We start from the raw sequence: 20,726 nt of genomic DNA on the forward strand, positions 1-20,726 counted from the left end.
GCAGTAGCCACAATTACAGCAAGTGCTGTTTCCAATTTAATCCTCAGGCCTAAAGATAAACAAGGAAATCTCCTTTTCCAGACACCAAATGTATGTTCCACTGATACTCTTGTTCTAATATGAGCATGATTATATCTCACTTCACCTTCAGTATTAGGATTGAGAAATGGGGTCATGAGATATGGACGACATGGGTAAGCACTGTCACCAAGTAAAGTGCCATCAAACTCCTGAGCTTCAAACCTAGCCCTGATATGGGAACTGTTGAAGACTGTACTGTCATGAACAGACCCAGGAAATCGTGCGACAATATCCCTAATCTTCAATAAATGGTCACAGACAACTTGGACATTAATGGAAAAGAATCCCTTTCTGTTTCTATAAAGTTCACCCATATCTTTGCTCGGTGATTGAACTGGAATGTGACTTCCATCAACACAGCCTAATACATTAGGGAATCCACTCATAGAAAAGAAGCCTTCCTTTACCCTTAACAGTTCGTTCCTTGATTCTGGCATTCGTACGTAATTAGGCCTCAAACTGGCAATCTCGTGAGTTACCTTCTTAATTACTCTACAAACTGTGCTTTTATGGACACGAATGCAATCACCGACAAGAATCTGATAAGAACCAGTAGCATAAAAACGTATTGTTATTAATATTTGTTCAAGAGGGGAAATTGAAAAACTTCTGTTTGACACAGGACGCAAATTATTGCCTATAACCTCAACCAAATGCATGACAGTATCCTTCTGTAATCTGAATCTGTCTTTGAATTCGCTTTCACTGTATATCGTCATAACATTAGGCCGACGATGATATAATCGTGGTCGTTCTAAAATGTTGACAGCTTCTATAATTTCTTCGTCGGAAGAAGATGAGAAAGCCATGTAAAACGTTAACACAATATTAGCTGCCGATACCTTCGCCGATATTGAAGTACTGCGCAACTGCCAACCAAGTTAACAAATAGATATCTCACGCTCAGGGCCCTCTAAGTTAGCAGGAGATTTATCGAATCGATAGATGTAGCTGACGTTCGTGCAACGCCAAAACACGAGTTATCCATTCGATACCGCTATAGGTTCGATATCTCACGTTCCAGAAACCGGGCATAAAATAGGCTGCAGAACCCATCTAATTTGTCACTGTGGATTTTGAAAATTATTCATGATTTGTATTTAAAGTATAAAAAATCTTGTCTATGAGTGACTATTTAGTGCCTGTGTTACGTGAGTTTCCTCACTTCAGTCGTCCTGAAATCGAACATTCATTGTTACTGAGTGAAGTTATTTGCGAGTGTGGTATTCCTGTATTCTTAAATAACATAGCCACATAAATAACAGAGATCTTTGAAAGATTTGAACGCGAGAACGCGAAACACTTAAATAGAAAATTGTGTGAATATAATTTTCTACAGTATTCACTACCTGCCGTTAATTTATTTTGTACAGTTTTTCCGCTGCGGAGGGGTACGTTCTTCACTGAATTTCTTTATTAAGGTGTAAGGTACGATTCAAATATGTTTTTTGAGTGATTGGCTATATATTTGAGCAGAAATATAGTAAACACTTGACGTGTGCTGTAATGAACAATCGCGTTTCAATGCCAGCGAAGCTGCGCTCGGTGGTAGAAATGGGAACTAGGCCCATATCGCTCATATTGCTGTATTGGGAAGGCGTATTAGCGCAGTCATAGTAGAGGGCGATGGTTATAGTAAACAACAGATCGACTACGCTGGTAACCGGAACGAAACTCGACACCTTCTTTCAACAGTAAGACGCTTCATTCCATGTTAAGCGACTAAAAACTAGGTACTCAAGATGACTGTCATGCAAGCGAAAGTAGAAATCGAATTACCCCAGTCAATAACCTTTTCTGTTTTATAATTTCTGCTGTGACTACAAAATAAAGGTTGCAGCATCATTTTCTTTTTTAAGAGGCTTTTAGGCACAGAGCTACACACTTCAACACTCAAAACAATAAAGGAATTCGAAGCTTGCGGTTTTTTCGTGTTGCGCATTGTGAGTGACAATCGTAAGACTAATGTTAGCAGAATAAGAAGAATGTCTTCTTCAAAACAAATTAAACCGAAGATCTGTTGACCTGTTGATAGTGAAATACCTCTTCTTGCTTTCGACATATGGCACATTCTGAAAAGTAAGAAATTCCTTACTAAAAAAAAAATGATTTTATCAAGAAACTAAATGAGAAGCAATCAAATGAAACGGTGAAACCGGTTCATTCTTCTTATATGCAAAAACATTGAGCCGCCTGAGTTTAAGAAAATGAATGTGCTGCGCGCGAAAGATATTTTGGCGACTGAAGTGATAACAGCCCTAGAATATTAAAAAAAAAGACCATTCGTGTACAGATATGCACGATTTTTTAATGCAGGCACCACTGTCAAATACAAGTTATCGATAAAAAAATTGATTCGACATACGTATCAGTAGCACGAATGTAGCAACATTGCAGCCGGACAAGATCCTTGATTTTTTTTGACAAGACCAAGGTGTTCAACAGTGCTAATGGTCTTGACTTATAAAGGAGATACTACAGGCTGCAGAACCCATCTAATTTGTCACTGTGGATTTTGAAAATTATTCATGATTTGTATTTAAAGCATAAAAAATCCTGTCTATGAGTGACTATTTAGAGCCTGTGTTACGTGAGTTTCCTCACTTCAGTCGTCCTGAAATCGAACATTCATTGTTACTGAGTGAAGTTATTTGCGAGTGTGGTATTCCTGTATTCTTAAATAACATAGCCACATAAATAACAGAGATCTTTGGAAGATTTGAACGCGAGAACGCGAAACACTTAAATAGAAAATTGTGTGAATATAATTTTCTACAGTATTTACTACCTGCCGTTAATTTATTTTGTACAGTTTTTCCGCTGCGGAGGGGTACGTTCTTCACTGAATTTCTTTATTAAGGTGTAAGGTATGATTCAAATATGTTTTTTGAGTGATTGGCTATATATTTGAGCAGAAATATAGTAAACACTTGACGTGTGCTGTAATGAACAATCGCGTTTCAATGCCAGCGAAGCAGCGCTCGGTGGTAGAAATGGGAACTAGGCCCATATCGCTCATATTGCTGTATTGGGAAGGCGTATTAGTGCAGTCATAGTAGAGGGCGATGGTTATAGTCACCGCCGTCTCGATTCTCCTATATTGCCTGCTCTATGCGAGCCTTTTTGCGACTACGCTGCGACAACATTTCTCCGCTAGATGGCAGACATAGACGCACAATGTTCTAAACTTATTCTAATGACGACAGCCTACAAAACAATATGCAGTATGGCCATATGTTCACTGAAGCTCGTAAATTACATCAATAATATTAAATATCGGCAATATTACATGTATGAAGTCGCAGTTGGCCTCTTCATGCACAATTTAAAGATTTGCCTGGACGAAGGCTTGGCGTGGTACCGAACTTTTTTGTGTTCTTGCCAACGTAATATCAAATAACAGAGGTCTTACGAACTTGGTTAGGATAATATCACTAACAGTTTGCTGATGTTATTTGACTTCACACTGTAACAAAACACATTCTGAAAGTTTTTTTTTTTTTTTTTTGCTATTTGTTTTACGTCGCATCGACACGGACAGGTATGACGTTGATGATGGGATAGAAAAGGCCTAGGAATTGGAAGGAAGCGGCCGTGGCCTTAATTAAGGTACAGCCCGAGCATTTGCCTGGTGTAAAAATGGGGTACCACGGAAAACCATCACCAGGGCTGCTGACAGTGGGGTTCGAACGCACTATCTCCAAGATGAAAACCCACAGCTGCGCGCTCCTAACCGCACGGCCAACTCACCCGGTATTCTGAAAGGGAAGACGTTGCAAGTCCTCGTATTACGCTCGTACGTTTGAAGGACTTCGACAATAGGGCACAGCAGCTTAAACGAACTCCTGCAGATGCTTCACCAGAGCAACAAAATAAAGTTTCGGGTATCGAATTCCTCCTCTGTCCTGATGCATAATCAGTTCCATTTAGCGGTGTAGAAGCTCTAGGTAGTGAGATGTTGCTGACACAAATGTCACAATCCATCCTCTCTTCAACAACATGAACCTAGTACCGGCAAATTAGGATTCGATTTCCTGTTTTTAGTTTGATTGGAATATTATCGTTTGGATATCTGAGGTTGCCCAAAATGTCTAAACATGAATACGTTTGTTTTGTGATTGTCCGTCACAGTTCTTATCACAAGGAATCCACTATCCTCCACGGCTTTAATCACTTTATGAAAAAAATCCGCAACCTCTTCTGTCATTCGACCGGGTCAGGAATGGAATGAATGAAGCCCCCATCTAGCAGCGAGGATAGGAATTGTGCCGGCTACCGAATCCTGTCGCACTCCTCCGGGAAAATGATTAATGAATGACAGATGAAATGAAATGATATTCGAGAGTGTTCCTGGAATTAATATGACAGGAAAAACCGGAGTATCCGGAGAAAAACCTGCCCCGCCTCCGCTTTGTCCAGCACAAATCTCACATGGAGTGATCGGGTTTGAACCACAGAACCCACCTGTGAGAGGCCGGCGCGCTGCCGCCTGAGCCGCGGAGGCTCCATCACCTTCTGAAATAAGGTGTAAAGGCACAGATACGAGCGTAATCTGAAGATATCCAATTACTTCCTTTATTAGGTCCTTGCCTGGATAAAGCCGAAAGCCGCTTTTCTCTTAATTCCCTTCTAGACGGTATTTCATTGAGTCTTATCTTTTCTGGCTGCGAACCACCTTGCCGAGATTGGCAAAATGGTACACAACAATTGAATATTTCGGGGAAAGAATCTGAAGTTTTAGTTCTGCGAAAAACATACCTTGCACAAACGGAAAGAAACAAGTACCAACACCTTAAAATCACTTTTGAAATGTCTATAAGCATAACCTGATTAATTCATTTAACAGTTCTATACAAAATATCTCTTGCACGAACGGAAGTGACCAGACACGTTTACATATTTTACGAAATAACTCAGGTTTTCACACACATTCATGCACCAATAACACAGTACTACACCCACACTGATAGCGAAGATTGTGCGTCTACTGCTGCACTCTTACGGCGACTTGGAGAAATATTGGTAGTCGCGCCTTCCTGTGTTAAACTAGTGGCATAGAACAGGCAGTATAGGAGGATCGAGACGGCGGTGGTTATAGTAAACAACAGATCGACTACGCTGGTAACCGGAACTAGAGTCTAAAGCGCTCTATCAGAGCGATCGGCTACTTATGACTGGCTGTTTATTGATTCACGTAGCCTCCACGAAAAGGCAGGGCTCAAATGTCAAGTCGAAACTCATAAAAAACTGAACTATAATTACGTGGACAAACTGTGGTTGATCATTTCCATCTACCACTAAACAAATGTCTACCTCAAGCTTTGTTGTTGCTAATCTCACAAAAGTTGAAAACTAGAAAAGCGGCTGGAATTGATCAGATTTCTGGGGATATACTAAAGACAATGGGTTGGGATATAGTACCATATCTGAAGTACTTATTTGATTATTGTTTGGCCGAAGGAGCTATACCAGATGAATGGAGAGTTGCTATAGTAGCCCCTGTGTATAAAGGAAAGGGTGATAGACATAAAGCTGAAAATTACAGGCCAGTAAGTTTGACATGCATTGTATGTAAGCTTTGGGAAGGCATTCTTTCTGATTATATTAGACATGTTTGTGAAATTAATAACTGGTTCGACAGAAGGCAATTCGGTTTTAGGAAAGGTTATTCCACTGAAGCTCAACTTGTAGGATTCCAGCAAGATATAGCAGATATCTTGGATTCTGGAGGTCAAATGGACTGTATCGCAATTGACCTGTCTAAAGCATTTGATAGGGTGGATCATGGGAGACTACTGGCAAAAATGAGTGCAATTGGACTAGACAAAAGAGTGACTGAATGGGTTGCTATATTTCTAGAAAATAGATCTCAAAGAATTAGAGTAGGTGAATTTATCTGACCCTGTAATAATTAAGAGGGGAATTCCTCAAGGCAGTATTATCAGACCTTTATGTTTTCTTATATATATAAATGATATGAGTAAACAATTGGAATCAGAGGTAAGGCTTTTTGCGGATGATGTTATTCTCTATAGAGTGATAAATAAGTTACAAGATTGTGAGCAACTGCAACGTGACCTCGAAAATATTGTGAGATGGACAGCAGGCAATGGTATGTTGATAAACGGGGCTAAAAGTCAGGTTGTGAGTTTCACAAATAGGAAAAGTCCTCTCAGTTTTAATTACTGCGTTGATGGGGTGAAAGTTCCTTTTGGGGATCATTGTAAGTATCTAGGTGTTAATATAAGGAAAGATCTTCACTGGGGTAATCACATAAATGGGATTGTAAATAAAGGGTACCGATCTCTGCACATGGTTATGAGGGTGTTTAGGGGTTGTAGTAAGGATGTAAAGGAGAGTGCATATAAGTCTCTGGTAAGACCCCAACTAGAGTATAGTTCCAGTGTATGGGACCCTCACCAGGATTACCTGATTCAAGAACTGGAAAAAATCCAAAGAAAAGCAGCTCGATTTGTTCTGGGTGATTTCCGACAAAAGAGTAGCGTTACAAAAATGTTGCAAAGTTTGGGTTGGGAAGAATTGAGAGAAAGAAGAAGAGCTGCTCGACTAAGTGGTATGTTCCGAGCTGTCAGCGGAGAGATGGCGTGGAATGACATTAGTAGACGAATAGGTTTGAATGGCGTCTATAAAAGTAGGAAAGATCACAATATGAAGATAAAGTTGGAATTCAAGAGGACAAACTGGGGCAAATATTCATTTATAGGAAGGAGAGTTAGGGATTGGAATAACTTACCAAGGGAGATGTTCAATAAATTTCCAATTTCTTTGAAATCATTTCGGAAAAGGCTAGGAAAGCAACAGATAGGGAATCTGCCACCTGGGCGACTGCCCTAAATGCAGATCAGTATTGATTGATTGATGATCTCGTAAGCTGGAACAAGGAAGAATCTGCAAGTCTACTTCTGTGTTGATTCTTAATTAATTTCATAGAAAGAGAAAACAACTTTCACATATGTACGTTCTCCCAAACATTGAAGTATATTTTTTATTATAAATTGTCTTAAGCTTGGATATTTTTCGCTTTTCTTGTGTGATTTTATATTGGTGTTACGGACGAACTCTCATTTTACCAAGATGTGCTCTGGGTGCGGTAAGTGCTGTCGTCATGGCGTGGTATAAACAGGAACTTTCTTCCAGACAACACTTCCTTGTGGAGAGAACATTGATACTCAGTTGCAAGAGCCTAAAATCCCTGCAAAGTACTTCTAAGAATACTTCCCTGAAAATGTTTTCGAAAATGCAGCACTATGTACCAGCTATTACTAACAAGAGAAGAATGAATGACTGAAGCCGCCTCCTACACCAATGGAAATGCAGCACTGTGTACCAGCTACTACCAACAAGGGAAGAATGAATGACTGAAGCCGCCTCCTACACCAATGGAAATGTAGCACTGTGTACCAGCTACTACCAACAAGAGAAGAATGAATGACTGAAGCCGCCTCCTACACCAGTGGAAATGTAGCACTGTGTACCAGCTACTACCAACAAGGGAAGAATGAATGACTGAAGCCGCCTCCTACACCAATGGAAATGTAGCACTGTGTACCAGCTACTACCACCAAGGGAAGAATGAATGACTGAAGCCGCCTCCTACACCAATGGAAATGTAGCACTGTGTACCAGCTACTACCAACAAGAGAAGAATGAATGACTGAAGCCGCCCCCTACACCAATGGAAATGTAGCACTGTGTACCAGCTACTACCAACAAGGGAAGAATGAATGACTGAAGCCGCCCCCTACACCAATGGAAATGTAGCACTGTGTACCAGCTACTACCAACAAGAGAAGAATGAATGACTGAAGCCGCCTCCTACACCGATGGAAATGTAGCACTGTGTACCAGCTACTACCAACAAGGGAAGAATGAATGACTGAAGCCGCCTTCTACACCAATGGAAATGTAGCACTGTGTACCAGCTACTACCAACAAGGGAAGAATGAATGACTGAACCGTCTCCTACACCAATGGAAATGCAGCACTGTGTACCAGCTACTACCAACAAGAGAAGAATGAATGACTGAAGCCGCCGCCTACACCAATGGAAATGTAGCACTATGTACCAGCTACTACCAACAAGAGAAGAATGAATGACTGAAGCCGCCTCCTACACCAATGGAAATGTAGCACTATGTACCAGCTACTACCAACAAGAGAAGAATGAATGACTGAAGCCGCCTCCTACACCAATGGAAATGCAGCACTATGTACCAGCTACTACCAACAAGAGAAGAATGAATGACTGAAGCCGCCGCCTACACCAATGGAAATGCAGCACTGTGTACCAGCTACTACCAACAAGGGAAGAATGAATGACTGAAGCCGCCGCCTACACCAATGGAAATGCAGCACTGTGTACCAGCTACTACCAACAAGGGAAGAATGAATGACTGAAACCCCCTCCTACACCAATGGAAATGCAAGTGTTTTTTGGTATCCACTGTATGCTATGTTGCAAAAATATTCCATGCCTGAGACTGGAATTCAAACCTGGAATGGATTCCATAGCCATCTGTATAAATGGTTAAGACCTATCACTGACATTTGAAAGGGTTAATTTTACCACATGTACAGGAGTTAAATTTGAAAATCAGTCAAATATACTCTAATCATATCAAGTGAATACATAAAAAAAGAAAAAAATATTAAAGAATGAATTAGTTCTCATCGGGTCTGTAATGGTATGAATTTTTTTTCAACGAGCTTTTTATTCGTTTTGTTGATTTTTCAAAACGCCTTCGTAGGCAGCAAAATGTGACCTCGCGCGCATCATCCGGCCCGCAGGCCTCCGGTTGTAAACCCCTGCTCTACGCTCTGCGTCAAAACTCACAACACCGTTGTAGCATTTGAGGAGTACCTTTGCAATTCGTATTATGTCCACCCATGGACAGACTTGAGACTGATGCCATTACGTGTATTTTTCCATGTGCTCCTTCGTATTGCAAATTTAGTATCAATAAATAAATCAGTTACTACTATACGCGAACCTTTTCTTCAGCCCTGAGCTCTCTAGTGCTGAATCGGTAGACCTCGGTTACCTTCGACTTCCATATTGGCAACCTTTGAAACACAAACTATAAATCGCTTATTCATCGCTGTGCGACATCTGGCGTACACTTTACGAACTAGTACTGTTGTAGTTTACACAGAAAAAACCAAACTATAACATTCATGCTAGTAATACGATTCGCATCGAGAAATGTCATATAATGTTAATAATGTATGTGTAACACAGTTGTTGACGTAAGATAATAAATGTTTAGAAAATTCCTATCGATCGATCATATTATCGATTCAATTCAGATTTCATTTCCATCCAGTTGGCAGTATAACCGCAACCGGCAGCGCTCCCTCCTTACTCCTCACCCCGTAAAAGTCGGGCTCAAGAAAAGGTTCGCGTATAGTACTGATCTGCATTTAGGGCAGTCGCCCAGGTGGCAGATTCCCTATCTGTTGTTTTCTTAGCCTTTTCTTAAATGATTTCAAAGAAATTGGGAATTTATTGAACATCTCCTTTGGTATGTTATTCCAATCCTTAACCCCCCCTCCTATAAATGAACATTTGCCACAATTTGTCCTCTTGACTTCCAGCTTTACTTCATATTGGATCTTTCTTAATTTTAAAGACACCACTCAAACGTATTCGTCTACTGATGTCATTCCACGCCATCTTTCCAGTGACAACTCGGAACATACCACTTAGTCGAGCAACTCATCTCCTTTCTCCCAAGTTTTCCCAGTCCTAACTTTGCAACATTTTTGTAACGCTGCTCTTTTGTCGGGAATCGCCCAGAACAGATCGAGCTGCTTTTCTTTGGACTTTTTCCAGTTATTGAATCAAGTAATCCTGATGAGGGTCCCATACACTGAAACCATACACTATCTGGGGTCTTACCAGGGACTAATATGCCCTCTCCGTTACATCCTTACTAAAACCCGTAAATACGAATAGTGTTGTGTTAGATCCAAGGGATCCTCCGTGGCTCAGACGGCAACGCGTCGGCCTCTCACCGCTAGATACTGTGGTTCAAATCCCGGTCACTCCATGTGAGATTTGTGCTGGACAAAGCGGAGGCGGGACAGGTTTTTCTCAGGGTACTCCGGTTTTCCCTGTTATCTTTCATTCCAGCAACACTCTCCATTCTCATTTCATAGCATCTATCAGCCATTGATAAATCACTTTGGGAGTGGCGACCCCATCGTGCTAAGAGCTAGGTTTTCATTTTCATTATGTTAGATCCTAGGGAATCACTGGAGAGGTGGAGAGAATATTTTGAACATCTTCCTGGTGGTGGTGCCAACAGCAAGCTCATGGGGAGGACGAAAATGATGTTGGTGAAATTACGCTTGAGGAAGTGGAAATGATGGTAAATAAACTCCATTGTCATAATGCAGAAGGAATAGATTAAATTAGACCTGAAATGGTGAAGTATAGTGGGAAGGCGGAGATGAAATGACTTCGCAGAGTAGTGAGATTAGTATGGAGTGTTGTGCACCTATCTATAGGCAAGGGAACAGGAAGGATTTCAACAACTATCGAGGTATCTCATTGATTAGTATACCAGGCAAAGTATTCACTGGCATCTTGGAAGGGAGGGTGCGATCAGTCGTTGAGAGGAAGTTGGGTGAAAACCAGTGTGGATTCAGACCCCAGAGAAGCTGTCAGGATCAGATTTTCAGTATGCGCCAGGTAATTGAAAAATGCTACGAGAGGAATAGGTAGTTGTGTTTATGTTTCTTAGATCTAGAGAAAGCATATAACAGGGTACCGAGGGAAAAGATGTTCGCCATACTGGGGTACTGTGGAATTAAAGGTAGATTATTAAAATCAATCAAAGGCAATCAAAGGCATTTATATTGACAATAGGGCTTCAGTGTGAATTTATGGTAGAATGAGTTCTTGGTTCAGGGTACTTACAGGGGTTAGACAAGGCTGTAATCTTTCAGTTAGGTGGAAATGTAGTAAGCAGTCTGGCCTATGCTGACGGCTTGGTCTTAATGGCATATTGTGCCGAAAGCCTGCAGTCTAATATCTTGGAACGTAAAAATAGGTGCAATGAGTACATACATACATACATACATACATTATCATTATAGACTGTTATGCCTTTCAGCGTTCAGTCTGCAAGCCTCTGAGAATTTACTAAACGTCGCCACAATCCTCGATTTGCAACTAGTGTTGTGGCTTCATTTAATTCTATACCTCTTATCTTTAAATCGTTAGAAACCGAGTCTAACCATCATCGTCTTGGTCTCCCTCTACTTCTCTTACCCTCCATAACAGAGTCCATTATTCTCCTAGGTAACCTATCCTCCTCCATTCGCCTCACATGACCCACCACCGAAGCCGGTTTATGCGTACAGCTTCATCCATCGAGTTCATTCCTAAATTAGCCTTTATCTCCTCATTCCGAGTACCCTCCTGCCATTGTTCCCACCTGTTTGTACCAACAATCATTCTTGCTACTTTCATGTCTGTTTCTTCTAACTTATGAATAAGATATCCTGAGTCCACCCAGCTTTCGCTCCCTTAAAGCAAAGTTGGTCTGAAAACAGACCGATGTAAAGATAGTTTCGTCTGGGAGCTGACTTCCTTCTTACAGAATACTGCTGATCGCCACTGCGAGCTCACTGCATTAGCTTTACTACACCTTGATTCAATCTCACTTACTATATTACCATCCTGGGAGAACGCACAACCTAAATACTTGAAATTATCGACCTGTTCTAGCTTTGTATCACCAATCTGACATTCAATTCTGTTGAATTTCCTACCCACTGACATCAATTTAGTCTTCGAGAGGCTAATTTTCATACCATACTCATTACACCTATTTTCAAGTTCCAAGATATTAGACTGCAGGCTTTCGGCACAGTCTGCCATTACGACCAAGTCGTCAGCATAGGCCAAACTGCTTACTACATTTCCACCTAACTGAATCCCTCCCTGCCATTTTATACCTTTCAGCAGATGATCCATGTAAACTACGAACTGCAAAGGTGACAGATTACGGCCTTGTCTAACTCCTGTAAGTACCCTGAACCAAGAACTCATTCTACCATCAATTCTCACTGAAGCCCAATTGTCAACATAAATGCCTTTGATTGATTTTAATAATCTACCTTTAATTCCATAGTCCCCCAGTATGGCAAACATCTTTTCCCTCGGTACCCTGTCATATGATTTCTCTAGATCTACGAAACATAAACACAACTGCCTATTCCTCTCGTAGCATTTTTCAATTACCTGGCGCATACTGAAAATCTGATCCTGACAGCCTCTCTGTGGTCTGAAACCACACTGGTTTTCATCCAACTTCCTCTCAACGACTGATCGCACCCTCCCTTCCAAGATGCCAGTGAATACTTTGCCTGGTACACTAACCAATGAGATACCTCGATAGTTGTTGCAATCCTTCCTGTTCCCTTGCTTATAGATAGGTGCAATTACTGCTTTTGTCCAATCTGAAGGTACCTTACCAACACTCCACGCTAATCTTACTACTCTATGAAGCCATTTCATCCCTGCTTTCCCACTATACTTCACCATTTCAGGTCTAATTTCATCTATTCCTGCTGCCTTATGACAATGGAGTTTATTTACTATCCTTTCCACTTCCTCAAGCATAATTTCACCAACATCATTTTCCTCCTCCTCATGAGCTTGGCTGTTTGCTACACCACCAGGATGATTTCCTTTCACATTGAGAAGATGTTCAAAATATTCCCTCCACCTCTCCAGTGATTCCCTGGGATCTATTATGAGTTCACCTGAATTACTCAAAACACTGTTCATTTCCTTTTTTCCCTCCCTTCCTAAGATTCTTTATTACTGTCCAGAAAGGTTTCCCTGCTGCTTGACCTAGCCTTTCCAGGTTATTACCAAAATCTTCCCATGACTTCTTTTTGGATTCAACAACTATTTGTTTCGCTCTGTTTCTTTCATCTACGTACAACTCCCTATCTGCCTCGGCCCTTGTTTGGAGCCATTTCTGATAAGCCTTCTTTTTACGTTTACACGCTGCTCTCACTTCATCATTCCACCAAGATGTTCGCCTTTTCCCATCTTTACACACAGTTGTTCCTAGGCATGCCCTTGCTGTTTCTACTACAGCATCCCTGTATGCCACCCATTCACTTTCTATATCCTGAACCTGCTTACTGTCTACTGTTCGAAACTTCTCACTAATCATATTCATGTACTTCTGTCTAATTTCCTCGTCCTGGAGATTTTCTACCCTTATTCGTTTGCAGACAGATTTCACTTTCTCTACCCTAGGCCTAGAGATACTTAGTTCACTACAGATCAGATAGTGGTCTGTATCATCGAAAAATCCGCGAAAAACTCGTACATTCCTAACAGATTTCCTGAATTCAAAGTCCGTTAAGATATAGTCTATTATGGATCTGGTACCCCTAGCCTCCCATGTGTAGCGGTGAATAGCCTTATGCTTGAAGAATGTATTCGTAACAGCTAAACCCATACTAGCACAGAAGTCCAGCAAACGCTTCCCATTCCCATTAGCTTCCCTATCTTCCCCACATTTACCAATCACCCTTTCGTATCCTTCAGTTCTATTCCCAACTCTCGCATTGAAATCGCCCATTAGCACTATTCTATCCTTGCTGTTCACCCTGACCACGATGTCACTCAATGCTTCATAAAACTTGTCAACTTCATCCTCATCTGCACCCTCACATGGTGAATACACGGACACAATTCTTGTCCTAATTCCTCCCACTGACAAATCTACCCACATCATTCGCTCATTTACGTGCCTAACAGAAACTATGTTGCGTGCAATGGTATTCCTGATAAAGAGCCCTACCCCAGACTCTGCCCTTCCCTTTCTAACACCCGTCAAGTACACTTTATAATCTCCTCTCTCTTCCTCATTATCTCCCCTTACCCGAATATCACTTACTCCTAGCACATCCAGATGTATCCTCTTTGCTGACTCAGCCAGTTCTACGTTCTTTCTTCCATAAGCCCCATTAATATTGATAGCTCCCCATCGAATTCCATTTCGTTCGCCAAGTTGTTTCTAAGGAGTCCCTCGCCTGTCAAATGGGAGAGAGACTCCATTACTCCCATAGGTCCGAGGCTTGCTTAAAGTGTTCTGAGCTCGGTTAATTCATGAAGCAGGATGCTGCCCTACTTGCACATAGTCCAAGTGAGGATCTCTCCTCTAACGGGTTATGGACCACCGGTGAATTGTATAGTCCTAGCCGCCTGAGCACAAGGAGGGCCACGACTCAGAATATGTCCGAGATGCCCACTCCTATTCCATAGCAACTGGTATCCCGACTCTCAGGACCACTTACTAGGCCACTAAGCCGTTGCCCATGGTTCACGAACTAGGACGTGACTACAGTAACCCACAAACATGAACCATGTGCAATTACCTAAGAGAATAATGGACTCTGTTATGGAGGGTAAGAGAAGTAGAGGTAGACCACGACGACTATGGTTAGACTCAGTTTCTAACGATTTAAAGATAAGAGGTATAGAACTAAATGAGGCCACAGCACTAGATGAAATGAAATGTCGTATGGCTTTTAGTGCCGGGACACCTCAGGGCGGGTTCGGCTCGCCAGGTGCAGGTCTTTCTATTTGACTCCAGTAGGCGACCTGCGCGTCGTAATGAGAATGAAATGATGATGAAGACAACACATACACCCAGCCCTCGTGCCATTGGAGTTAACCAATTAAGGTTAAAATCCCCGACCCGGCCGGGAATCGAACCCGGGACCCTCTGAACCGAAGGCCAGTGCGCTGACCGTTCAGCCAACGAGGCGGACACAGCACTAGATAAAAACAGAGGATTGTGGCAACATTTAGTAAATTCACAGAGGCTTGCAGACTGAACGCTGAAAGGCATAACAATCTATAATGATAATGTATGTATGTATGTATGTATGTATGTATGTATGTATGTATGTATGTATGGATGGATGTATGTATGTATGTATGTTGTTATTATTATTATTATTATTATTATTATTATTATTATTATTACGGTGGTGGGGGTGATTATTGTTTTAGGAGGGAGTAGAACTAGGTAACCATCCTCCATTAACACTGATCAGAGAGAAATAAACTGAAGGGGTCCGACATCTCAAAATATTACGGTGTTGGCCAAAGAAAGACAAAGACCCCGAAGGGCGTGAAAAGAAAAGGAAAGGAAAGTCTTCGAATGCTCTAAGAGCGTCGGGGTTGGAAAAGAACAAGAGTTGACCAAGGGAGGGCAAATAGGATAGATGAAAGTGAGGAGCCAGACACATGTAAGTGGAATCAATGCCAAGACTCAGCTAAGGAAACTCGTGGTCGCCAACCTACGGAGCCACTGGTGACCCCTATTCTACCGCACCCACCTACAGGGGGTGCCATATTCACTGGAATAAGAAAGGGGTTACTATTTCACTTAATTAACAAATAATAGAATTCTTTAACACACTTTCTATCTTTATGGCTGCACAAAGAATAAAAACTTTTGCGAGCTGCCAACGAACTTATTCAATTATGACAGAGACTTAGTCATACTTGTGTTACTTTCTTGTGAAACAGGTTATTCATAGGACGTTGTGAAAATCTTTTATGTTCTGTATTCTCTTTGGCTTGTTACAAATCTCTCCTTCAGAGTAATTTATATCTTGTGACTTCGCTTTGTTATCGGCAAATTTGGAAGAAATGTGCACTGCAATTTTACGTCTCGTATTAGAGGCGGGGGATATCCACGACCTGTAACACTTTAGTACATCTTCTTTCCCCAAATGACGAAGGATTGCTGGATTAATTTGCTCTCTATCGAAGTCGTAGTGTTCGCTCCGAATTTCTTCCCAGTATAACTTCGTAACTGCTTCCATATTGCAAAACTGAATCTCTCTAAACGTTGCAACAGAGTCCTTGCTAATTTTAAAATCTGTATCAGTCATATTGCATATATACTTTTCCATGGATGCCAAAAATGCCTCTACTTTCTCATCTACGAACTTGGGACACTTGTCGGATTGAATAATGATCATAAGTCCATGGTTTTCCTTGTATGTAACGGACCTGCAGGATATTGTGTATCCGAGTTGGGCTTTCATCCTTATCGCAGAGTGGAACGGTTGTCTCATAATCTGTTCCATTAGCACAATCATCATCTTAGACATTGATGTCTGTTCAGGACATTGGTAGTAGAGACATACTGCGAAATTGCGGCAGGTTTTAACTCTCACTTCTAATAAATAGTTGGAGCCGTTTGGTAATTTAGCCTCTTTGTTGACTTGTTTTGGGTTAGGTTTAATGGGAGACGATCCCGTCAGGATAATTAGGTTTTCTTCCACCAGATTTGCCATTTCCTTCGCCGTTTGCTTACTCACAGGGCCATGCAACAAGAATTCCATAAATATGTGAGATAAACTATTCTCTACAAATGACCTGAATTCGTGGAATTGTAGCGCTTCGGCGACGTCTGCTGCTTCTCGATAAGTGCATTGCCCGATCATTAGGAGATTATCCATATAGCAACGTGCCAACTCATGCGGCTGTTTATTCTCAAAATTACGCCACGATTTGATCAGCTTCTCCTTCAAGATTTTAAACACTTCAGGATTTATTTTCAACCGCCTCAGCGTTTCCAACAACATTTTAATAAAAGTCAAGACATCACTGTATATACCACTGAGTTCGAGAATTATTCCAGAATTCGTATTTTTCAGGGTATACTGAACTGCCGTTATTCTGGGATTCTGCTCAAAGTCATTAATATCTTTCTGAAGTAATGTTAGGAACATTGTGCGCATATTACAAGAGACGGGTTCCTGGTTTGTGTCAATCAACTTGAATTCTAGAACAAGGAAAGTGTGTCGTTTTATGGAAGAAAGTTCCTGTTTATACCACGCTATGACGACAGGCGAACGCTTTATAGGTACAGGGAATGAGACCTTAATTGTGTCCCTTGTTACGAAACAGGGTTGTGTAATGTTTATGATTGCACTCCTGCTTAATGTTAGGTCTTCGTGCAGACCGCTTTGCTTCCAGGCTGTTATTGTTTCCTCAGGAATCTTTTCCACCTTATATCTTGTTCCGTACCACGGGTCTTTACGGTCAGCTTTGCTTTCAAAGTGTTCAGAAGTAATGAACATTCTAATATTGTCAGCATTAATATAGTCCAACAGCATGTGTATGAGCTCAGGTCTCCAGACGTCTAAGTGGTAGCCTGCACTAAGCGCATCTTCCATAGGATAAAGATGAAGATTTGCGCATATCCTCTTCATATGCCGGAATTCTTCTGATTTCTTGATGACATACAAGGACTTTCTTCTTTTACTTAATACATCAAAAATCCACTCCTGAGTTCCTTCGGTTTTCAACATATTTACATACTGGAAGACTAGTTTAACTACAGTATCTATTTCATGCAATCCTTCCTCAGTGAGATCTAGATAAATTACGAAAAAGCCGAAGCCTCTAGCTATATTACTAGCATAGGCTTTTAAATCACTGCAAAAATGGTTCTTATGGAGAAGATGCCTTATGCTTCCTGGAACCCTGAGATTGAATAGGAAAGAAACGTAATGTTCAGGACTAGATTTATAAAAGGCACTAAGGTCAGGAATTGGAAATCTCATTTCTAGGCTCTGTGAAGATGAAACAGGAACTATATAGCACTTTATTGCCAACTGTTGGGGTCCATAGGGGTGTTCATACCAATGGGAGATGGCAGTATTAGAATTTTTAAGATCACCAAAAGACTTGACAACCATATCCTGTAAGTCATCCAAACTCTCCCTTCCCAGAACACAAAGGCTCATTAAATTGGAAGAGTACCAAGTTGCATGAAACTTACGTAGAGCCTTACAAACATCTATGTTCCTACCTTTAGGAACAATCTCCAGAGTCATCCTGTTACCTGTAACAAATTTACGAAGTGGATGGTTTGACTTGGATGCAAAATTGACCAAATTGGAGAGCCTGAAGTTTTCATTGAGTATGTTGCTCTCGTGTTCGTTGTTAATAGCGGTTATTTCAGCCATTACAAGGGACTCGGTGAATGTTGGATTCATAATAGCCTCAGACATCTTCTCCAAACATTTACTCAAATACTCCGGCACGATATCAAAGTAGAAAGTCGTCATGTCTAAAGTAGTGGAGCCGTTGGAGTGCCCTCCAGAATGAACTACGTAAGAACGCAAGTCATTCTCCGAAGATGCAGATGTTAGAACAACAATGTGTTCACACAAATGGGCAAGACCTTGTAATTCTGGAGGACTGTTCAGAAGGCCTGCACATACAGACAGTGTTGCTCCTGACATGTCTCTTCTTACATCACTTATCAGAACGACTTTCATTTCATTGTTCAATACTAAACCTCGATAAGTGCATTCATCTACCTCACATTTTGAAATGTAATCCACCCTATGTTTTATATTCCCCATTGATTTCCTGTCTGTACTAGAGATTTATAAGCGGAATTATATTTAGTTAATTGTGTCTAATAGGATGCTTTAAAGCCACGCCAGGAATGTAGAATTTAACATACTAAATGGGACTAAAACCCTGTTGTTTAGCAACATGCTTTCTATAGTTATCTGGTTGTAGATGGTAGTGGTGGTGATTGTTGTTTTAAGAGGAAGTACAACTGGGCAACCATCCTCTACTAACAATAATCAGAGGGAAAGAAACTGGCGGTAGGCTGTAATTATTATAACGGCCGCAGAGTTCTGAGCAGGAGCGGCCGTACCTTATGTTTTCCTTGTATGTAACGGACCTGCAGGATATTGTGTATCCGAGTTGGGCTTTCATCCTTATCGCAGAGTGGAACGGTTTTCTCATAATCTGTTCCATTAGCACAATCATCATCTTAGACATTGATGTCTGTTCAGGACATTGGTAATAGAGACATACTGCGAAATTGCGGCAGGTTTTAACTCTCACTTCTAATAAATAGTTGGAGCCGTTTGGTAATTTAGCTTTGAACTCGCCACTCGCTTTGAAGTCTTGGTTGTGTTGAGTTTGTGAATGATAAATAGTGAGGTCTATGTTATAAAATATAATTTATGTTATAAACACTTCGTTTCTCATTTAACAGGCGATTGGTTTCTTTAGTGTTCTACGTATTCAAGTAAAATGAGTAAAAATAGAACTGTGCCATTGCTCTGTGTAATAATATTGGTTACAAAACTAAGGACATAGTTTACCATCGATTCGCAAAGAATGAGGCACTCCAAAATACATGGGTAGCTCGGTGCAAGTGAATGGACAAGATAAATATTAATAATGCAAGAATATGTTCAGAACATTTTCTTCCGGATGATTATGAACGAGACTTGAAAAATGAATTACTGGGTCTCCCAATACGGAAGATATTGAAATCGGATGCTGTTCCTTCCCAGAAAATACCTAATTGGCATGGAAATAAAACTGAGGCAAGTGCAGTAAGTCGCATTCACTTTCCTTAATCTCGGCTTTTATTTTTATGTTTTTAAATTTAAAATTACATTTCAGACTTGAAATGCTTATTATTAATAGTAACACATCTTGGGCGAGTTGGTCGTGCGGTGAGGGCCGCGCAGTTGTGAGCTTGCATCCGGGAGATAGTGGGTTCGAATCCCACTGTCGGCAGCCCTGAAGAAGGTTTTCCGTAGTTTCCCATTTTCACACCAGGCAAATGCTGGGGCTGTACCTTAATTAAGGCCACGGCCATTTCCTCCCCACTCCTATCCCATCGGCACCATAGGTGCGACGTAAAGCCAATTTAAAAAATAGTAACATGCCCAGAAACCAACAATACCTTTCATTTCTCTTGACGTTATAACGGAGCGAGAGCACCGCAGTGACACGAGATTAATTTGTAAAAGGGCCGTAACAGCATTAGACTCTGTATCTCTGAAGAAACTAAAACTAGACCAGGCAACAAACACAGAACCCACTCCTCGCCAGGTATATTAATGAAAGGCCAGGAAATTTTGGAGCTAAAGAAATAATTAGTGATTCTGCGGAAGAAGAATACTCTCCTGGAGCAAAAAAACTTGATTGCTCTGAGGAAAGTTAAATGTAAGAAATACATGATATCTGCCAAGAGACCTATACCTTACAAAATGAGACGTGAAACTATAAGTAAATGGCTATTATGTCCCAGCGTTTTACACCAGGTCAAATACGACGTTTGCTGAAAAGGAAAAAACATGTCAGATGGAGCGCTGAAGATATTGCCAATGCACTCACTTTAAGAGCGCTTTCCCCCAAAGCGTTCGCTTAATTGAGGAAAAGGAAATACCCTTTACCCTGCCGGTCAACTCTTCAGGGGTGGACAAAAGAGTTTAAATGCAGACCGGGCATTTTGAAAGAAGTGTTAAATTTAATCAAATCTAGATCACAAATGCTTAAACTATTCGATGCAATGGCTGTTTTAAGCTTCGATGAAATTAATATCGACGGTCGCTTGAGTTATGATTCCTCCGATGATGTGATACTCGGGCGGCACAAAAATGTTCAGGTGGCGATGATTCACAGTTTATTTTCAAAATGGAAACAGCCTGTGTATTACGACTTCTATGATGACAAGCACATTGTTGCAAACAATCATCAAAGAGCTTGAAGGGGCTGGAGTGCGTGTCGTTGCTGTTACTTG

At 41.0% G+C, this 20,726-nt stretch overlaps 1 protein-coding gene across 1 annotated transcript in view; it reads left to right on the top strand.

Annotated features, from left to right (window-relative positions):
- Dhc93AB (Dynein heavy chain at 93AB) overlaps window positions 1-20,726 on the top strand; it is a 780,004-nt gene that overhangs the window by 288,147 nt on the left and 471,131 nt on the right. The window lies entirely within an intron of this gene.

The sequence above is a fragment of the Anabrus simplex genome, chromosome 6 (assembly GCF_040414725.1).
Source record: "Anabrus simplex isolate iqAnaSimp1 chromosome 6, ASM4041472v1, whole genome shotgun sequence".
Taxonomy (NCBI): Eukaryota; Metazoa; Arthropoda; class Insecta; order Orthoptera; family Tettigoniidae; genus Anabrus; species Anabrus simplex.